This window comes from Geotrypetes seraphini, chromosome 3 (assembly GCF_902459505.1).
Source record: "Geotrypetes seraphini chromosome 3, aGeoSer1.1, whole genome shotgun sequence".
NCBI lineage: Eukaryota > Metazoa > Chordata > Amphibia > Gymnophiona > Dermophiidae > Geotrypetes > Geotrypetes seraphini.
Genome location: NC_047086.1, coordinates 55,893,872 through 55,912,401, shown reverse-complemented (window position 1 = coordinate 55,912,401; position 18,530 = coordinate 55,893,872). Strand labels below are relative to the sequence as shown.

The 18,530-nt window shown below is 41.9% G+C and overlaps 1 protein-coding gene across 5 annotated transcripts in view; it reads left to right on the top strand.

The window, feature by feature from the left end:
* Positions 1 to 4,230: 4,230 nt before the first annotated feature.
* Positions 4,231 to 18,530, top strand: part of COL19A1 (collagen type XIX alpha 1 chain) — an 885,342-nt gene continuing 871,042 nt past the window's right edge. For all 5 annotated transcript variants that reach the window (XM_033936698.1, XM_033936699.1, XM_033936697.1 and 2 more), the window contains exon 1: positions 4,231 to 4,395. The gene's annotated coding sequence lies outside the window, so the exon portion shown is untranslated. The remainder of the gene's footprint in view (positions 4,396 to 18,530) is intronic.

Below are 18,530 nucleotides of genomic sequence, written 5' to 3'. Positions count from 1 at the left end.
TAATGTTTCCCAACTTCTTCAAGTCAAGTACCCCCTAGATCGAAAAACTTTCAACCAAGTACACTCAAGCTCCAAGCAGCAGAGATTTTGAAATTGACATCTTATTATTAAACAGTAACTAACTAAGCAACATACATAACAAATACAGGTCACTGCAACTGACATACAGACCAAAGCATACATGGCATGATCTGTTATATTTCAGTCCCATATAAACTGGCCTCTTGACAGATGTTGTGTCATTCTTACAAACTGAGTGAAAATGAACAATGACACTTAGATGGGCCTATTTATAAGAAACGGAAGACCTCCACAAAAGACACCCACACGTCTATCTTTTTTGAAAATGAGCCTCAATGTGTTCATGGAACTGTGGAGTCCCCAGGACAGGTTTGGGAAGCTCTGGTTTAGTGGAATTATTCCTATAAGAAACAGCAGTATTGTATGACATTATAATCAAATAGCCACAGAGTCCACCATTGCTCTTATATCAAAAATATTTTTTCTATTTTTCTTCTTGATAAAATTTTGCAAATTGAGTTTTAAAATGAAAATTATATGTCTGTTGTGACAAGATCTGACAATAGCCATGTTTTAAGATTCCCTTGCTTGTCACTGCAGCTCTGAAAACAAGCAAGATTCCTTTTGGTGCTCCCAAGTCTGTCTCAGAGGTCATGGGAACAAATAAGTTTAACTTCCTGTGAGGAAGTTACCAGTGTACATTTCTGTTGAATAATTTTTCTTCATAAATTTGAATAGTACTTGGAACTCACCCACTTAGTTATAAGGGTCCTGGTAAAAAAAAATATTCAAATTTATCATATAACAATCAAGGCAATCAAGCTGAAAGGAGCAATAAAAATTGCTACTGACCTTTAAGTGAGATATATAAATAAAAACAAGAGAAAAAGGAAAACAATATGGTTATCCAAACTAGTGGTGGAAAAAATAAAGGCAAAAGAGCAGGCTTTCATGAAATTTTTTTTTTTTTTTTAAAAACCCTCAAGAAGAGAATACAGAAAGGAATACCAGATGAAGATGAAAGAAGCCAAGAGAGAGAGATATGTCTGGAGAAAGCACAAGTGGAAGAGCAAATGGCTAGAAATGTATAAAAGGGAGACAAATTTAGTGAAAGGAAGAAGACAAAAAATGGAATTGCAAAACTGAAAGAAGCTATGAACTGCTATGTGGAGAGAGATGAGGGAAAAGCAAACGTGCTAAACATCTACTTCTGTTCTGTGTTCATGGAAGAAAATCCTAGAGAAGGACCATTATTGGCTAGAAAGTTACATGTGAGAATGGAGTGGATACTGCACTGTTCACAGAAGAATGTGTTTATGAACAATTTGAAAAATTGAAGGTGGACAAAGCTATGGGACTACGTAGATGGGATCCATCCCAAGATACTGAGGGAGCTCAGAGAGGTTCTGGTGGGTCCTCTTAAAGATTTGTTCAAAAAGTCCTTGGAGACAGGAGATGTTCCATGAGATTAGAGAAGAGTGGACATGGACTCTCTTCACAAAAGTAGTTACTGAGATGAAGCGGGAAAGTAAAGGCTGGTAAGCCACACTTCAGTTATTGGTAAGATAATGGAAACGTTGTTGAAGGAAAGGATAGTGAATTTCCTAGAATCTAATGGGTTACAAGATCCAAAGCAACACGATTTTACTAAAGATAAATTGTGCCAAATGAATCTGATTGAATTTGTTGACTGGGCAACCAGAGAATTGGATCGAGGACATGCGCTATATATAATTTACTTAGATTTCATAAAAACCTTTGACATGGTTCATCTTAGGAAGCTCTTGAATAAAATTGACAGGCTGAAGTTAGAACCCAAAGTGGTGAACGGACAGTTGCCAGAGGGTGGTGGTTAATGGAATTCGCTGGGAGGAAGGAAAGGTGAGTAGTGGAGTGCTTCAAGGATCAGTGCTGAAGCCAATTCTGTTCAATATGTTTGCGAGCGACATTGCCAAAGGGTTAGAAGGTAATGCTTGCCTTTTTGCAGTTGATATCAAGATTTATAGCAGAGTGGACACCCTGGAGGGAGTGGAAAATATGAAAAAGGATCGGCAACTAAAATTCAATGCAAAGAAGTTCTGGAGGATGGGCTAGTGAACCCAGGAGAGGTTGTGAACCCAGGTCCATAAGCCACTCTAACCACTACATTTATGGTGAAAAGTGTGAGACTACCAACTGTGTCCAGCACTGGTCACCGTACATGAAGAAAGACACGGTACTACTCGAAAGGGTCCAAAGAAAAGCGACTAAAATGGTTAAGGGGCTGGAAGAGTTGCCGTACAGTGAGAAATTGGAGAAATTGGGCCCCTTCTCCCTTGAAAAGAGGAGACTGAGAGGGGACATGATCGAAACATTCAAGATAATGAAGGGAATAGACTTAGATAGAGACAGGTTGTTCACCCTCTCCAAGGTAGAGAGAATGAGAGGGCACTCTCTAAAGTTAAAAGGGGATAGATTCCGTATAAACGTAAGGAAGTTCTTCTTCACCCAGAGAGTGGTAGAAAACCGGAATGTTCTTCCGGAGTCTGTCATAGGGGAACACACCCTCCAGGGATTCAAGACAAAGTTAGACAAGTTCCTGCTGAACAAGGATGTACGCTGGTAGGGCTAGTGTCAGTTAGGGCGCTGGTCTTTGACCAGAGGGCCGCAGCGTGAGCGGACTGCTGGGCATGATGGACCAGCAGCGGCAATTCTTATGTTCTTATGGTCCGTGTTTCGACAATGCTGTCTTCCTCAGGAGTCCCTAGAGGTCCTGGTATGAAAACACGTGGATTAAAAACTGGAAACGACACTAAAACGTAACTATGCGCGGATGAGGATTCCTCAAAGGTGGTGCGCATAAATTCTATTGTGTGACTCTCAAAAGGGGGCATGGCCAGGGGTGGAGCATGAGTGGATCATGTGCATGTCTAAAACTTAGGAGCATTGTTATAGAATACGTCCATGCACAACATAGGCACCGGTATTTAGGCCTGGGTTTCATTGGCCTAAATGATAATCACACATATGGATACTAAGCATGAATCTATAAACTGTGCATAACTTTGGAGGTGTTTTACAGAATCACACCAAGCGCTGTCCTTTTCAGTGGCAATTGTTTTTGTAGGCATCATATCTAGAATAAAGCCTATTGCCTGGAAGTCCCCTAATAAAGCATAAAGATACTTTTGGATCAATACTTAGCTGCCAGGGTCCAGCATTCAACAAATATTCAGCCATTCGGTGCCTCTGTCCGGAATATTCAGATAAGACCATCAACAGCACAATTTATATGGTAGTGACAATATCTAATCTGCTAACATAATTTAGGACAGCATTTTATCCTAAGTTAACCTGATAGCAGACTGGATATTGTCACTATCTAGATAAGTTGTGCGACTGCCCTGGCACTGTCTAGGTGGTGGGAAGGATGTCTCTAAGGACATTCTCAGGCACTCTCAGGTTAGTGTGCTGAATATCCCGTTTAAAAATACTTTAACCCAGTGGTTCCCAACCCTGTCCTGGAGGACCCCCAGGCCAGTCATGTTTTTAGGATAGTCCTATTGAATATGCCTGAGAGAGATCTGCATATAATGGAGGTGCCAGGCATGCAAATCTGCTCCGTGCATATTCTTTAGAGTTATCCTGAAAACCCGACTGGCCTGGGGGTCCTCCAGGACAGGGTTGGGAACCACCGCTTTAACCTACTGGCTACATTTTCCTAAACTTGTGAGTGAGAGAGTAGGAGAGGTGTAGCCCACAGCTGATTCCACCTTACCCTCCCTCCCCCACTGTTCTTCCTCTATCTGAGATCCCTCTACTCTACACCATGAAATGTTTAACTTGCAAAATCCTGTCATTTCTTTTTTTAATTTTTTTAGCAAGTATTATATCTATAAATATCAACATTCTACAGTGCTTTACAATAGGACATGAAGATTCTGTCTCTGGTTTTTTTTAAACATATCTCTTACACTGAAGAATATGAGCTCAGATATAATGAACAAGGGTTTTGAAAGACGCCTCTTCTGCTAACTCTTAACATAGTTCAACCTCTGCCGTTAAGAGAGAGAGAAAGAAGTGCCTTTTCATTCATATACTGACAGTGCTAATGGCACCCCTGCAGCAGCAGCAGGGTTGCTGGGTCTTGGAATGCTCCTGCCGTGAAAAGCCTGAGTGCGTGCTTGCTGGCGGCTGTCCTGTCTTTCCAGTGTTTCCTCTGCTGCCTGAGTGGGAGGGTCGCCCTCGGTGAGACTAATAAGGGCAGAGCTGCCTCCCCCTCGCCCACTCTTTGAGAGATCCAGTCTAGTAACTCCTCAAGAGCACTACAGCAGCTTTCGCTATATCATTCATTCCTTTGCTCCTGGGGGGGATTATTAAAGCACAGCCCTAAAGGTAAGCTCTTCATGTTAGTCAGTGGGGGTTCGCTTTCATGCCTGCATATCTCTCTGTACGATGTTTAGGTTTATAGGCAGTAAAGTTTGTGTTTTGTTTTTCATCCTGTTAATATTCTCTGGCACACACATGTTTACACATAAACATGCCATAGGTGCTTTAACATGTGCACAAATCATTGGTTCCAGGGATCATTTCAAATCATTGTTTGAGGTCTTGCTGTAAAGTCAATAATTCATTTTACTTGGGAGGAGGGGGCACCGAAAGCAGGTCAGGCAAGAGATAGACTTCTGGATGTAATGTGTGCTACATACTCTCTTATTCAGAGAAGCTGGCAGGGTCTGTTGTACTGCGTTTGAATGCATTCTATACTTTTCTGGATGTGTTTGACATAGGACACTTGTTCTCCTCTGAGTTAAATTTGTAGTCAGCAGACTTCTGACAACACTTTATGGAAGTTCCACTAGATGAGTTTTAGAGTCAAATAACAGACTAAAACCAACAAGAATCTGTCAAATCACAAGGTTCTGCTACGTCTCAGATGGGCACCTTGAGCTAGCAGAGAGAGACTGGGGGGGGGGGGGGGAGGGGGACGTGTCTGCTTTCAGCTCCAGAATTACAGCACATAAGTTTTCCGAACTCTGTCTGCATCTTGATTCCCAGCTGACAAACTCTGCTGTCCTTTCAAAGTAGATGAGTCAAAGAAAATATTGGCTAGATAAAGGTCTTTTCTTTTAAACAGTTATTGCTTGAAACGTAAGCTGCCTGAAAATATTAATGGGAAGAACTAAAGTTATGTGCACGTTAATCTTCCTGAAGATATACTGGTAAAGCTGTCTCCAGATGCCTGGAATGACATGATTTTCCAGACACCTATGGACATATAGAGATTATGTTAATATTATAGCATAAGGACACTGTGTGTAACTGATTTATGTGAAGCATGCATATGCAGGACATATTTCCAAGCGTCCATCACATAGATGCCAGCTGGATTTGAAAACGGATGCTGAGGGTTTTCTGACTTTTGACAGTGCCTGCTGAAAGAATGCTACTGAATAGTTCTGCGAAAGAGTCTTAGTGACTTTTGCATTTCTAAGAATTTTGGTTCTTTGCCATGTGTCCAGCCTTTTCTCTGGATCCTCACACGCTTCTCCAATCATCATTTACTGCTGCCACAGAGTTTATGCCACATGCAGGAAGTAGACTGAATCAAAATCTAACCAGATTGCAAGTTCAATTTCAGTAGGCGATGATCATCTTTTACAAGGAGAAGGAAGCAAGGGACGGTTAGATGACCGAAATTGCAAGGACAGTGGACATGCTTAGAAACTAGAGAAAAATCATCGATAAGGGGAAGAGTAGAGGTGGGAGCAACGAAAACAGAGTTGAAAGGTAGGTTAGAAGCTAAAGCAGCGGGCTAAGAACAAGGGAACCCAAGATTCAAATCCCCCATGATCTGACTTAACCCCCCCTTTTACAAAAGTACACTAGCGTTTTTAGCGCCGGCTGTGGCGGGTAACAGCTCCGACGCTCATAGGAATTCTATGAGCGTCGACGCTGTAACTGCCGTGGCCGGCGCTAAAAATGCTAGTGTGCTTTTGTAAAAAAAAGGAGGGGGAGGGGGTTAGTTAACTAGATATACATTAATAAAAAATTCAAAGTTTATAATTCATAATTAACAAGTATGAGTGTTTCCACTGATACTTCTTGCAACCTTGACAATTCACTTAACTCTCTATTGCCAAATAAGGGCAATATGAGCCCTCTCAGTACATTCTGAAGTACGTGAACTGTAAAACACATTTCTTTCATATTGCTGGGGTTTAGGCAGTGCCATTTTGAAGAAGGTACCTGCTGCTAGCTCTCCGTTTAAGATTGGGCCACTCTAGACCTAGGATTAGGAGTTCAGGGTGAAAGTGGCCATCAGAAAGTGCTCTGTCAGTGTCACTATTCCTCACATGGAGGGAACCAGGGAAAGCACAAGTGACAAGACCACTAGCTCACCTACTGTTCTTGTACGAATATAACTCACCTGGGGATCAATTTATTTTGTATGTTATGAATGGGTTGGATGCAGGGTAGGATTAACCAATAGGTCAAGTAGGCACTTGCCTAGGGCCCGAAATGGTCAGAGGGGCCCGATGAAGGAAGGCATCAACATTGTTTTTTCCAAATGGTGATGGGCCCCTCCAGCATCGATCGGCAATGCAGGCCCCACCCCGATCGGCAATGTGGCCTCCCCCCATCGACGGAAAGTAAGACAAGCAAGCAACGCGGGTAAGAAAGGCAACAGGAACTGTAATTGTGCAAGCGGTGCTGCTTGCCCAAAGCTTCCCTCTGACGCAGCTTCCTGTTTCTGCCTGGGCGCATGGTGGGATAGGGCGGGGCAGGGCGGCCTAGTGTACTTTGTGCCTAGGGGCCCTCGACAAATTAATCCTGCCCTGGTTGGATGTGCTCTAATTATATTGAATGTAACTTATTTGCCTTTGCTTATATATTGTGCTTGTGCTTTTAATTCAGTTCACCACTTTTGGCCACTCAATTTGGCAGCATATAAAAATGATAGAAAAATAAATAAGATTTTGGAAGATGAATAATTACGTGCATCTAAAATCCAAATCAAAGTGTCCTGCACAGTCAGGGAGATGAAACACTGGCTGACAGATCAGATTTCTCCCTCCCCCCCATTCCCTTCCTGTTTTTTAATTCAATTGGCACAGAACTTCATATGTAAATCAGAGGGAAACAACATCATCTAAGGTCAAAATTCAATAGAAGTATGAAAAGCCACAGGTGGAACAATGAGGCGGAGCCAATTCTATGAGGAGGCAAACTTTATTCAATGACTGCTCCTTAGACCAATATTATAAATGCATAACAAAGGTAGCTTATCCAAATATACTGTAGATTCCCATCTTGCACAAAGCTTGAAAGAAGGCAGGAGGCACAAACCGCGATTAATATTGAAATCTCTATACGATGGCATAGTTTATTTTAAATATATCATGCCAATGGCTATCAAAAAATATATACGAGGGTTGCTGAAAAGTTCTCAGCCCAGCCAACAAAGTTGGGGCAGACTCCATCGAGGGTTATACACTTAAGGCTTGTTAAACAAAGCTGCGCTAGCGGCTGCCATGCGGCAACAGCCCCGAAGCCTTTTAAATCTCTATGGGCTTTGGGGCTGTTACCGCGCGGCTTTGTTGAAGAGGGGGTTAGTCCAGTGATTTTCCACTTTTTTGTTCCGTATTTTTCCAACTGAACAAAAAAAGTGGAATAACACAGGACAAACGTGTAAAGCCCTCAATAAAGACTGGCCAAACTTTGTTGGTTGGGCTGAAAACTTTTCAGCGGTCCCTCATATAACAAAATTTGAGAACACTGGGTTTCATGGCAATTAAAAATCTAGCAAAAATTATTTTAGCTGTAAAAAGACAAAACCTCTTCTCTGAATCGTTAAAAGGAAAATTTTTCTATACCCTGTTATTCAAGGAAGACAAACCCCCTCCTTTACTAACGTGTAGCGTGGGTTTAGCGCCGGCAGCGGCGGTAACTGCTCCGACGCTCGTAGGAATCTATGAGCGTCGGAGCAGTTACTGCCGTTGTCGGCACTAAAACCCGTGCTCCGCATTAGTAAATGAGGGGGTAAAAGAGAAAAAAACCCCCTTTCAGATGCTGCTTATTGGCATCCTACCATTAAATACAAAGCACTATTAGTGCAAATGACAATCTAAAAACAGCAAATAGTAAAAAAATGAAAATAATTAAATCAATACCACAATGTTATATAGCATTGAAAAAAATAAGCATAAACACCATTTCCTGATAGTAACATCATCAAAATAAAAATAATCAGGTATTTTTGATGATGTATTGAGACACACAGATAATAGTGATTGTCATGCCATGCAAAGAATAATAGCAATGTTTACAAAAGTACTGTGTAATAAATATCACTGTTTAAACCAGGGGTGTCCAACCTGCGGCCCGAGGGCCGCATGCGGCCCCGTGAAGTATTTTGTGCGGCCCTGGTCGAGGGCGATACAATGTTTTCCTCTGCTGCCCCCGGGTGTTTACCGTCTTGATGGCTCCCTCCTCTGTCTTGCTGCAGCGTTTGCGCGGCCCCAGAAATTTTTTTTTCGGCCAATGCGGCCCAGGGAAGCCAAAAGGTTGGACACCCCTGGTTTAAATCATTTTGTGTCAAAGTATCTAGGCCAAAAAGTGCTTGCCTAAGTTGCCTCTTCTCCAAGAGGCATATAATAATGTCTTGAAAACAACAAATCCTAATTCAGCAAAACTATGGGCTCCTTTTATCAAGCCGTGCTAGCGATTTAACGTGCATAATACTGCGCGCCAAACCGCCGGCTGCGCTAGCTGCTACCGCCTCCCTTGAGCAGGCGGTAGTTTTTAGGCCAGCACAGGAGTTAACGCGTGATGAAACGTCACACGCAATAACCCCGCTAGCAGGGCTTGATAAAAGGAGCCCTATGCTTCAGAGACAGACAATGGCTGATCCGTAATGCTGTGTTTGTGTTGAGTTTACTCTTGCGTTCCGGAATCCTGATTTTTAATTATTTCTTGTTGTTTTACCTACATATGAGGGGCCGCTGAAAAGTTCTTAGTGCAACCAAGAAGAGAATGATGTGGAATCATGAAATTTACAAGTCATTCCACACTTTTCATTTCAATGATATGAGATGAAACAAAAAATGTCAAGAAAAGTGTGGAATAACTTTGTAAGTTTCATGGCTCCACATCATTCTCTTCTTGGTTGCACTAAGAACTTTTCCACTGCCCCTCATATAGTAGGTTGTAGGGACATATGATAATATAAACAACATTTTGTGAATTGCATTTTGAAAGACAATTCAATGGATATTTTCTACCAGTAACAGGATGAATAAAAAAGTTCTGTATTAAGTGAATTTGAACAAACTGAACTTTGACCACATTTATGGAAAGCCCATGAACTGAGGAGTGGGCTGTGAACATTAGCTGAGCTGCTGACAAAGGCTGGTATTTAAAGGAACTGGTTGGTTGGGGGGGGAGGGGCTGCAGGAGGATTGCAAGAGGGATGGCAAGGGGCAACTTCAGGGGTTTGTGTGCTGTGATTTGTACAGTAGTTGCTAGGGATAAAGAGAGGTAAGAAGTGGATGTTGGGAGAAGAATTCCGATTGGTCTGGGAACAGTTGTTCTCAGAAGGAAAGGCTATAGTTTTCTTGTTTTGGGCGGTGGGAGGTTGTGGGGTCAGTGTGTTAGGCTCTGTGGGCTTTGGAGTGGGAAAGTGAGGTGGTGGTGTGCGAAAGTTTGCCCGCCCATTCCCACCTCTTTTTGGTTTTGTGTGATGGAGAGTTGGGGTTGGTGGAAGCTGGGGAGGGAATGGAGTGTATTTTGTTAAGGTTTTGATGGAGTTGCTGGGGTTGGGTAGAGGGGTCACAGCTGTGGGGAGAAAAGGAGGTTCTTCAGGTGGCCAACAATATCGGGTGAGAGTTTAAAGAATTATTGTTGCGGTATACTTGTGTGGGATAAGGGTGACACCACAGATCTTGGGGGGAGGGGGTAGAATTTAGCTTAATATGAGTGTGAATACACTTACTGGGTTTGACAGGCAGCTAGGTTGTTATCGACTAGCCTACAGGGAAGGAAATTAAGAAGCTACTCTGCAAGGATGGGTAAATTGAATTTTGACTTGTTACTTGGAAGTGTTCAGTAAAGCTGCGGCCAAAAATATTTATGTTATAGAAAGTTGTCTGGATCCGTTACTGGAGGTGTTGAAGGGATTTGAGATGGGTGTGCGCGCCTGAAGCAGTGCGAGTGCCAAATGTCATATGACCCTTTCTTGAGTAAGACGTAGAAATGACAGGACCTAAGGCTGAAAGAGCGATGATATCTCTAATATTTTTGTCCCTATTGTAGGTTATTGTCAAAGATTTGTTTTGGAAGCATACATCTTCTTCTAAAATGTGCAAATGTATAAGCAATATATATATATATATATATATATATATATATATATATATATATATATATATATATCTCTTTGAAAAACCTAGAGAATCTCAAAGTGCATAGAACATAGGGGATTTTTTTTGTTTGTTTGTTTTCTTTGAAATCAATAATTCTTCAGCAGCTCTGCTGTTTGCGGGCTCCGACGGCTTTGTGGGGGTTGCTCAAAGTGTGCCGGGAGGGTGAGGGGGAAGGAGGGAGATAGATGGATTCAGGTGGGAGGGAGGAGGGAGGGGGCCGCGCGAGGGGTGCCGAAGGGCGGTGAGGTGGCAAGAGGGAAGGGTGGTAGAGGAAAGGAACAGACGCTGAAAGGGGGTGGAGAGGAACAGACGCTGAAAGAACATGGGGAAGACAGAGTGGGGAGAAGACGCTGAAGGGAATGGGCAGACTGGATGGACCATTTGGGTCTATATCTGTCGTCATCTACTATGTTACTATGTAGTTAAGCCTTCCATTATATGTATGTCTGTTAGAGTAACCTCTTTTGAAAATCTTTTACTCATCTCTTTTACTTGCTTTTCAAATTCTTCAAAATTGCTGCAGAACTAAGCCTCAAAAATTGAGAACATAACATAATACTCCATTTGTATACTGCAAACACCTTGGCAGTTCTATGTGGTTAACATATAGGGCTTTTTTTACTAAGGCGCGCTAGCCGATTTAGCGCATACTAAATGCTAACACGCCCATTATATTCCATGGACGCGTTAGTATTTAGCGCACGCTAAATCGGCTAGTACGCCTTAGTAAAAGACCCCCCAAGAATTACAACATAACAATGGAAACATATATTACATCTACATTATTCCCCCCCCAATCAATTAAATGAGTAAGTTTTTAAAATTTTTCTTTACTGATCATAAGATACAGATGCTCATATTATAGGGCCTAGTTTTCTCTCCCAAATAGCACCCGTAAAAGCCAACATCTTTTCCACATATTACAGTAGGAAACATAATAAAATCTGAAAAATATGAAGGGTACCTCAATATATTTGAAAGCAAATTGATCAGTCAGATAACATAGCAATATACCATAAAGCAACTTCTAACAAAAAAACAGCCAAATTTGAAAACTACCCTGGTAAATTTTTTTGAGACTGTTGTTGTGACAACTTACACATAGAGACAGCAGCTGAGTGTGGCACAGTGGTTAAAAGCTATAGCCTCAGCACCCTGAGGTTGTGGGTTCAAACCCACACTGCTCCTTATGACCTTGGGCAAGTCACTTAATCCCCCCCCCCCATTACCCCAGGTACAATAGAAAGATTTTGAGCCTGCCAGGGCAGACAGGGAAAAGTGCATGAGTACCTGAATAAATTCATGCAAACTGTTCTGAGCTCCCCTGGGAGAACAGTATAGAAAATTGAATAAATAAATAAATAAGCCATACTGGGTCATTGAATAAGCTTCACCTCATTTTTCCCTCCTGTGGCTTTTCATACTTCTACTGTGTTACAGAACCTGATACTCCTTGGCTAGGACTACTTTAATAATCTGTATGCCATTTCTTGACTTTCAAAAACTAATAGAATTAAAATCTGTTTCACTGTTCTGCCTTAACTGTATTGTCTCAGTTTCATGTGTGATTTATCTGATTGGATCAGCTTGAATTAGTATTAAAGGGCAGGGAGAATTTCAGGTTTCGGGAATTCACCTCCATTCCATGTGACATCTTGTGAGAACAGTATTTGATCGATGCCTGTCTGCCTAGTTGTCCTGCCATCACATTTCAGAGATATTTATGGTAACGGATGCTGGGATACTTGCTGGAATTGACTGCTGCCAGAAGAGATTTGGGATTTTTAGACTGTTGTGTTTAACACTCCATTATCGGCCTGTGGGCGCAGTGCTTTCCATTCCTCATGAAACAAAGGCAGGTGCATGCTTCAGCGAGCCATACATGCTCTAGATGGGACCTATGTAAAAGTAACATACTCAGCTATGCACCAATGAGATCTCTGCGTTCTGAGAGTTTGTCCTTACTGAAGACGTCCGTTAATCCAAGACTTGTTGAGACAAGTAAAAGGACTTTCTGTTGTGCAGGAGTTAAGTTATGGAACTCCTTAGTAGGTCAGATACGAAACTGCTGTGAAAAAGGTAGGTTTAGAAAATTACTAAAGATGCAGCTTTTCGTAGATGCCGTTAAAATTGATGAATTATCTAAGAGCCCTGCTATTCACTCTATGGTATTTTCTTGAGGATTGTATGTAATTTTACTTTTATTAGATGACTATTTTACTATGCATTTGTTTTTATCTTGTTGTCATTTTAACACTGTGTATGTAAGTCATGTAAACCATTTTAGACGGTATATAATTTTTTTAAATAAATAAGTATATATATTCATGCGCTCATGGATAATGAATCATCTTTCCCAAAAGAGTCAAGGGTACTTTCACACGGTTCTCTTTGTGGCTCTCTTACTAAGCTGCGCTAAGAAATGGGCTTGGCATGCCATTATGTTTATTTATTTAGGAATAAAACAGGGGAAACAAAACCACAAGATCAAATATGCAAAAACTAGAGTGGAATTGTCCTAATCAAAATGATGTACACAGAAACACAAATGTCCTTTAACTCATCTGGTGGTTCAAATGACTTTATTCATCCAATAACTCAGTGACTCGACGTGTACATGTTTCGGCCAAACAGGCCTGCCTCAAGAGTCTTGAGAGTCTTCAAAATTATATCGAATAACGCTATGAATGAATGTGTGGGCGTCGCTCATATGTTTGCTACAGAATGCGCACTTCTGCCACAGAACGCCTGACACGTCTTTAGGCTCCAAGCATTGTGCCAGAAGTGCTCATTCTGTAGCAAACATATGAGCGACGCCCACACATTCATTCATAACATTATTCGATATAACTTTGAAGACTCTCAAGACTCTTGAGGCAGGCCTGTTTGGCCGAAACATGTACACGTCGAGTCATTGAGTTATTGGATGAATAAAGTCATTTGAACCATCAGATGAGTTAAAGGACATTTGTGTTTCTGTGTACATCATTCTGACTAGGACAATTCCACTCTAGTTTTTGCATATTTATTTATTTACACACACACCCTTTTACTAACCCGTGATAGCGGTTATTAGCGCAAGGAGTCACGCTGAATGCTCCGCGCTGCTCCCGACACTCATAGGAACTCTATGAGCATTGGGAGAAACGCGGAGCATTCAGCGCAGCTCCTTGCACTAATAACCGCTATCGTGATTTAGTAAAAGGGGGTGGGAGGGTTAATTTGCTTTCTATCTTGTTTTCCCCAAGGAGCTCAAAAAGGGTTACAGGTTAAATATACATAAATTATAGTTAACAGGTTACAATATGACATAATTACAGTACAAGTGTTTTCTCTTCAAGGATGCATATAATTGCTAATGAGTTAGCTACCTACCTTAATAAATCTAAATGTTTTTTATTTTCAGGCCACTAATTTTCTAATCTTTTTCATGATTTTAATTCCCTTCTCCTATTGTATTTCCCTTTAATATATTTTTGCTATAAAATTGTATTTCCGCCCCTTTCCCTATTGTTTTGAAGATTAGTGTTTGTCTGTTTAGTCCTGTTTGTCTAACAATTTAATACATATATGTTTAATATTGCAGATACGTCTGTCTTTCTGTAATTTTTAAATTTTGTTCAACGCTTTGTATTGTTGGATAAGCGTTTAATCAAATATTTTAAATAAAGAATAAAGTTTATGAAACAAGGTTGTGTCCTAATTCGCTACATACTAGGGGGGGTCTAATACCAATAAACATAATAGAGAGTTTACAGGTTACAATTTGCCATAGTTATCATGAACAGCGAAAGTTTTTTTCAGAACAAGTTTTTATCCTAACTAGACTAGCTTGACCGTGGAATTTTTCACCAGTTGTAATCACCGCATATTCTTCTGGGAAATTGCCAAATAGGCGATAATCAAGTTGACTCAGTACGAGGGACTGTACCAGAATTCTAATTGATGACGCATCAAAATATGCTCTAATGGACCGAAGCTTCCAGAGAGTGAAAAAGCCCTTTCTAACTAAGGAGTCCACCTGGTCTTTCATGGTTAGGCTCTGGTCCAATGTTACACCCAATACCTTCATTGTCTTATTGCAGCGATGGAAATGCAGTGAATTAACACTGGCAGGAAAAGAACCTCAGAAAGCCGCTCAGAATCCGACACAAGGTAAACTTAAGCGTCCTTTTACTAAGGCGCACTAGCCATTTTAGCACGCGCTATCCTATGGACCTATTGGCGCACGTTAGCATTTAACGCGCACTAAATTGGCTACCACACCTTAGTAAAAGGACTAGTTAGTCTGAGACTTAACGGTTCCGCCTTTCTATCATAAGTCCTGAAAAACCTTCCAGTTTTTTACTATACCAATGCTGTGAATTTTTATAGGAGAATATTAATAAACTAGTCTTTAAGCCCGTTACATTAACGGGTGTTAGAGATGTCTGCTTGTCTGGGGGTTTTTCTTTGTTTCTCTCTCCTTGGATGCTGTCTGTATGTCATTCGTTCTGTCTGTGTCTCTCCCTGGCCCCCTGCCTACCTGTATTTCTCTGTTGCGCCATGCCTGCCTGTATCTCCGTGGCCCCCTTCTGTGTCCCCCCATTTCCCAGAGCAAAGCATAATTGTTTTATACCCCTCAGCACACCCCCTCCCGCCCAGCAGTCCCCTTTCCCTCTCCCCTTTTTGTGCCATCCCTGTGTGCTCCGTGGCCCCCTTCTGCTCCCCCCCGATGATTGCTGTCTGCCCCCAGCACACCCCTCCCCCCAAAGCAGCCCCCTTTCCCCCTCCCCTGGTCCCCTGTTCTATCATGCCTGTGTGCTCCGTGGCCCCCTACCCCCCAAAGCAGCCCCCTTTCCCTCTCCCCCTGGTCCCCTGTTGTGCAATGCCTGCCTACTCCGTGGCCCCCTTCCGTTTCCACCCCCCTCCCATTCTTACCCTCCCTCCATGCCTCCAACTGGAGCTGGTCCTCTCGGCCCAGATCATCGTGCAGCAGGCCCGGCGTCCTGCCCCAGTACTGCTCGCCGTCGGGAAGGTGGAGAGCGGCCTGCAAGGTTCGCTACAGCGGCTGGCGAACCTCAGCAGGCCACTTTGAAGAGGAGCGGCAGCGGGAGGGAGGAGTCGCTGGCACACGTGCCTCCAGTTAGCGCAGGCGCCGTGAGGACTGCCACAGAAGCATACCTCATGGCACAAGGAATCACGCAGTTTCAACAGCGCATACGCGCTTAGGGTTTTATATATAGAGGTACAACTGTTTCCTCTATATAACACCTAAAAATGTGTAGAGCACTGCTTATCTAACATGCACACGTCTAAAAATTAAATATCTACATTGGATATACCCTTAAATCACACAATCTTAATATTGCTTTCATGCCCTTGAACTTCTGGACAGGAGGTAAACTATTTATCGCATTTATCTTCATGCTACTTCCATTGACGCCATTTTTCAACTGTGCCACATACAGCAAGGAAAGGGTGAATTCAAATAATGGTTTAAGTTACTGAACTATTTCCTTGCATTGATTATAGCAATGAATTAAGCCATGGCTGTCCAACCTTTTGGCTTCCCTGGGCCGCATTGGCCGAAAAAAATGATTCTGTGGCCGCACAAATGAGCAAATGCTGCAGCAAGACAGAGGAGGGAGCCGGCAAGACGGTAAACACCCGGGGGCAGCAGAGGAAAACACTGCATCGCCCTCAACCGGGGCCGCACAAAATATTTCACGGGGCCACATGCGGCCCTCAGGCTGCAGGTTGGACACCCCTGAATTAAGCTGTTCCGTGGTTTCCCAGATGAACCGACTTGCTCAGCAAAATGGGTCTTGTTGGTGTATTTGAATGCTTAATCAATAAATATCAATATTATACTTGATTTAAGATTTGAAATGAATAAAGATTTTTTTTAAAAAAAGATCCTGGAAGGTTTTTCTTTTTTAATTTTTTTAATTCTTTATTGGTTTTTAATCAAAAACAGTGTCATACAAATGAAAGAACAAAAGATATTCCACATATTATACTATTATCTATACAGGTAACATAAATATCATTCAATAATTTCATTTTCCTGCATATAATAACATCATAATATATCCTAATATATAATACAAATAAAGAATAAAGTTACCCAAATATCACTATCAATATTTATTCCCCTCCCTCCAACCCCCCACCCCCCTGGATGTGTAAAGATAAATAAACCAAAGAAAAGAAAAATACATTATTATGTTTTTACAAATTTAGTCAATGGGACCAAATTTTATTAAATACCTCACCACATTCTGCGTTAATTCGTTAAGATACTGGAAGGTTTTTCAGCATCTATGATAGAAAGCCGGAATCGATAAGTCTCAGACTAAGTTTACCTTGTGCCGGATTCTAAGCGGGTTTCTGAGGTTCTTTTCCTTCCAGAGTTAATTAACTGTATTTCCATTGCTGTAATAAGAGAACCTATGTGGTTGGTATGTTGACCTAAGTTGAGGTGCCCTGCTAGGTGTAATGACACCTACTTAAGAAGAAGGCGTAGTTAGGGGCAGGGAATAGGCGTGGTTGACTTAGGCGTTGCTAAAAGCTGAGGTAGGAGCTGGGAAATTAGAGACAGTGTGGCGCAGTGGTTAAAGCTACAGCCTCAACAACCTGGGGTTGTGGGTTCAAACCCACACTGCTCCTTGTGACCCTGGGCAAATTGCTTAATCCCCCCATTGTCCCAGGAACATCAGCTAGGTTGTGAGCCCGCCAGGACAGATGGGGAAAAATGCTTGAGAACCTGAATAAATTCATGTAAACCGTTCTGAGCTCTCCTGGGAGAATGGTATAGAAAATTGAATAAATACTGGCACCCACCTCTAGGATGCTTAAAGGTGCCTGTCCGGTTAGGTGCCATTATGTGTGATTCTATAACGGATGCCTAGTGGTTGATTGACAAATGCACAGAGTGGCACTGTTTTTAGAATCAGGCCATTACTGCCTCCTATTTACAAGGAGGTGCTGAAAAATTCTCAGACCAACCAACCAACTTCCTAAATTCTGAGCGTTATTTGGCCAGTGTAGCTGCAAAGAGTGTTATCTTATTTCATTAGGTGCCAATCTGCAGAAACAAAATTCTATGTTTTGATGTTGTTTCAGATCATTGATTGAAACAATAGGCATGTCATTCTCTGCTTGGTTGGGCTGAGAACTTTTCAGCACCCCCTTGTAGGAGACACTATGGCCTCCTGTGTTATGGATGGCTAACCAGTTAGTGTAGTGGTAATATCAGTGCACTAGCTGATTAGTACATCCACGTTCATCCTCCAACCCTGATTCTCCCCTTCCCCCCCAAAAAAAAAAAAAAAAAAATAGATGGCAAAACTAATACAAAATGCTTTACCTTATTCTGTTAAACCATTTTTCTATGCTAGATGTGGATTAGTGCCAAATTTAGCTTAGTAAAAGGGCCTCTTTGTTTGTAACCTGATACATTCAGTAGGAGTGACATTTATTTTTTCAGTGGTAGTAGCAGCAGCTCAAAGTAAATCCCAATGATGTACATTTGGTATTTCTCTATCCTTGGTGGAAACAAAAGAACGTTGAGCAACCTGCCCAAGATCACAAAGAGCAACAGCAGGATTTGAACTGAGAACCTGGTGCTCTAAAGCTGCTCCTCCCTGAACCGACCGGTACAATGCATAGGCTTTCCTAGAAAAATGCTTTTAGTTGACTCTATTAACTACTCAATGTGCACTGGCTGGCCCAAGTATGCTAACAAGTATACAAACAAGATGCTAGGAATTATTGAAAAAGGGATGGTTAACAAAACTAAGAATGCTATAATGCCGTTCTATCACTCCATGGTGCGACCTCATCTGGAGTATTGCGTTCAATTCTGGTCTCCTTATCTCAAGAAAGATATCGTGGCACTAGAAGAGGTTCAAAGAAGAGCGACCAAGATGATAAAAGGGATGGAACTTCTCTCGTATGAGGAAAGGCTAAAAAGGTTAGGGCTCTTCAGCTTGGAAAGATATGATTGAAGGGGAGATAGGATTGAAGCCTACAAAATCTTGAGTGGAATAGAACGGGTACAAGTGGATCAATTTTTCACTCCGTCAAAAATTACAAAGACTAGGGGAACACACGATGAAACTG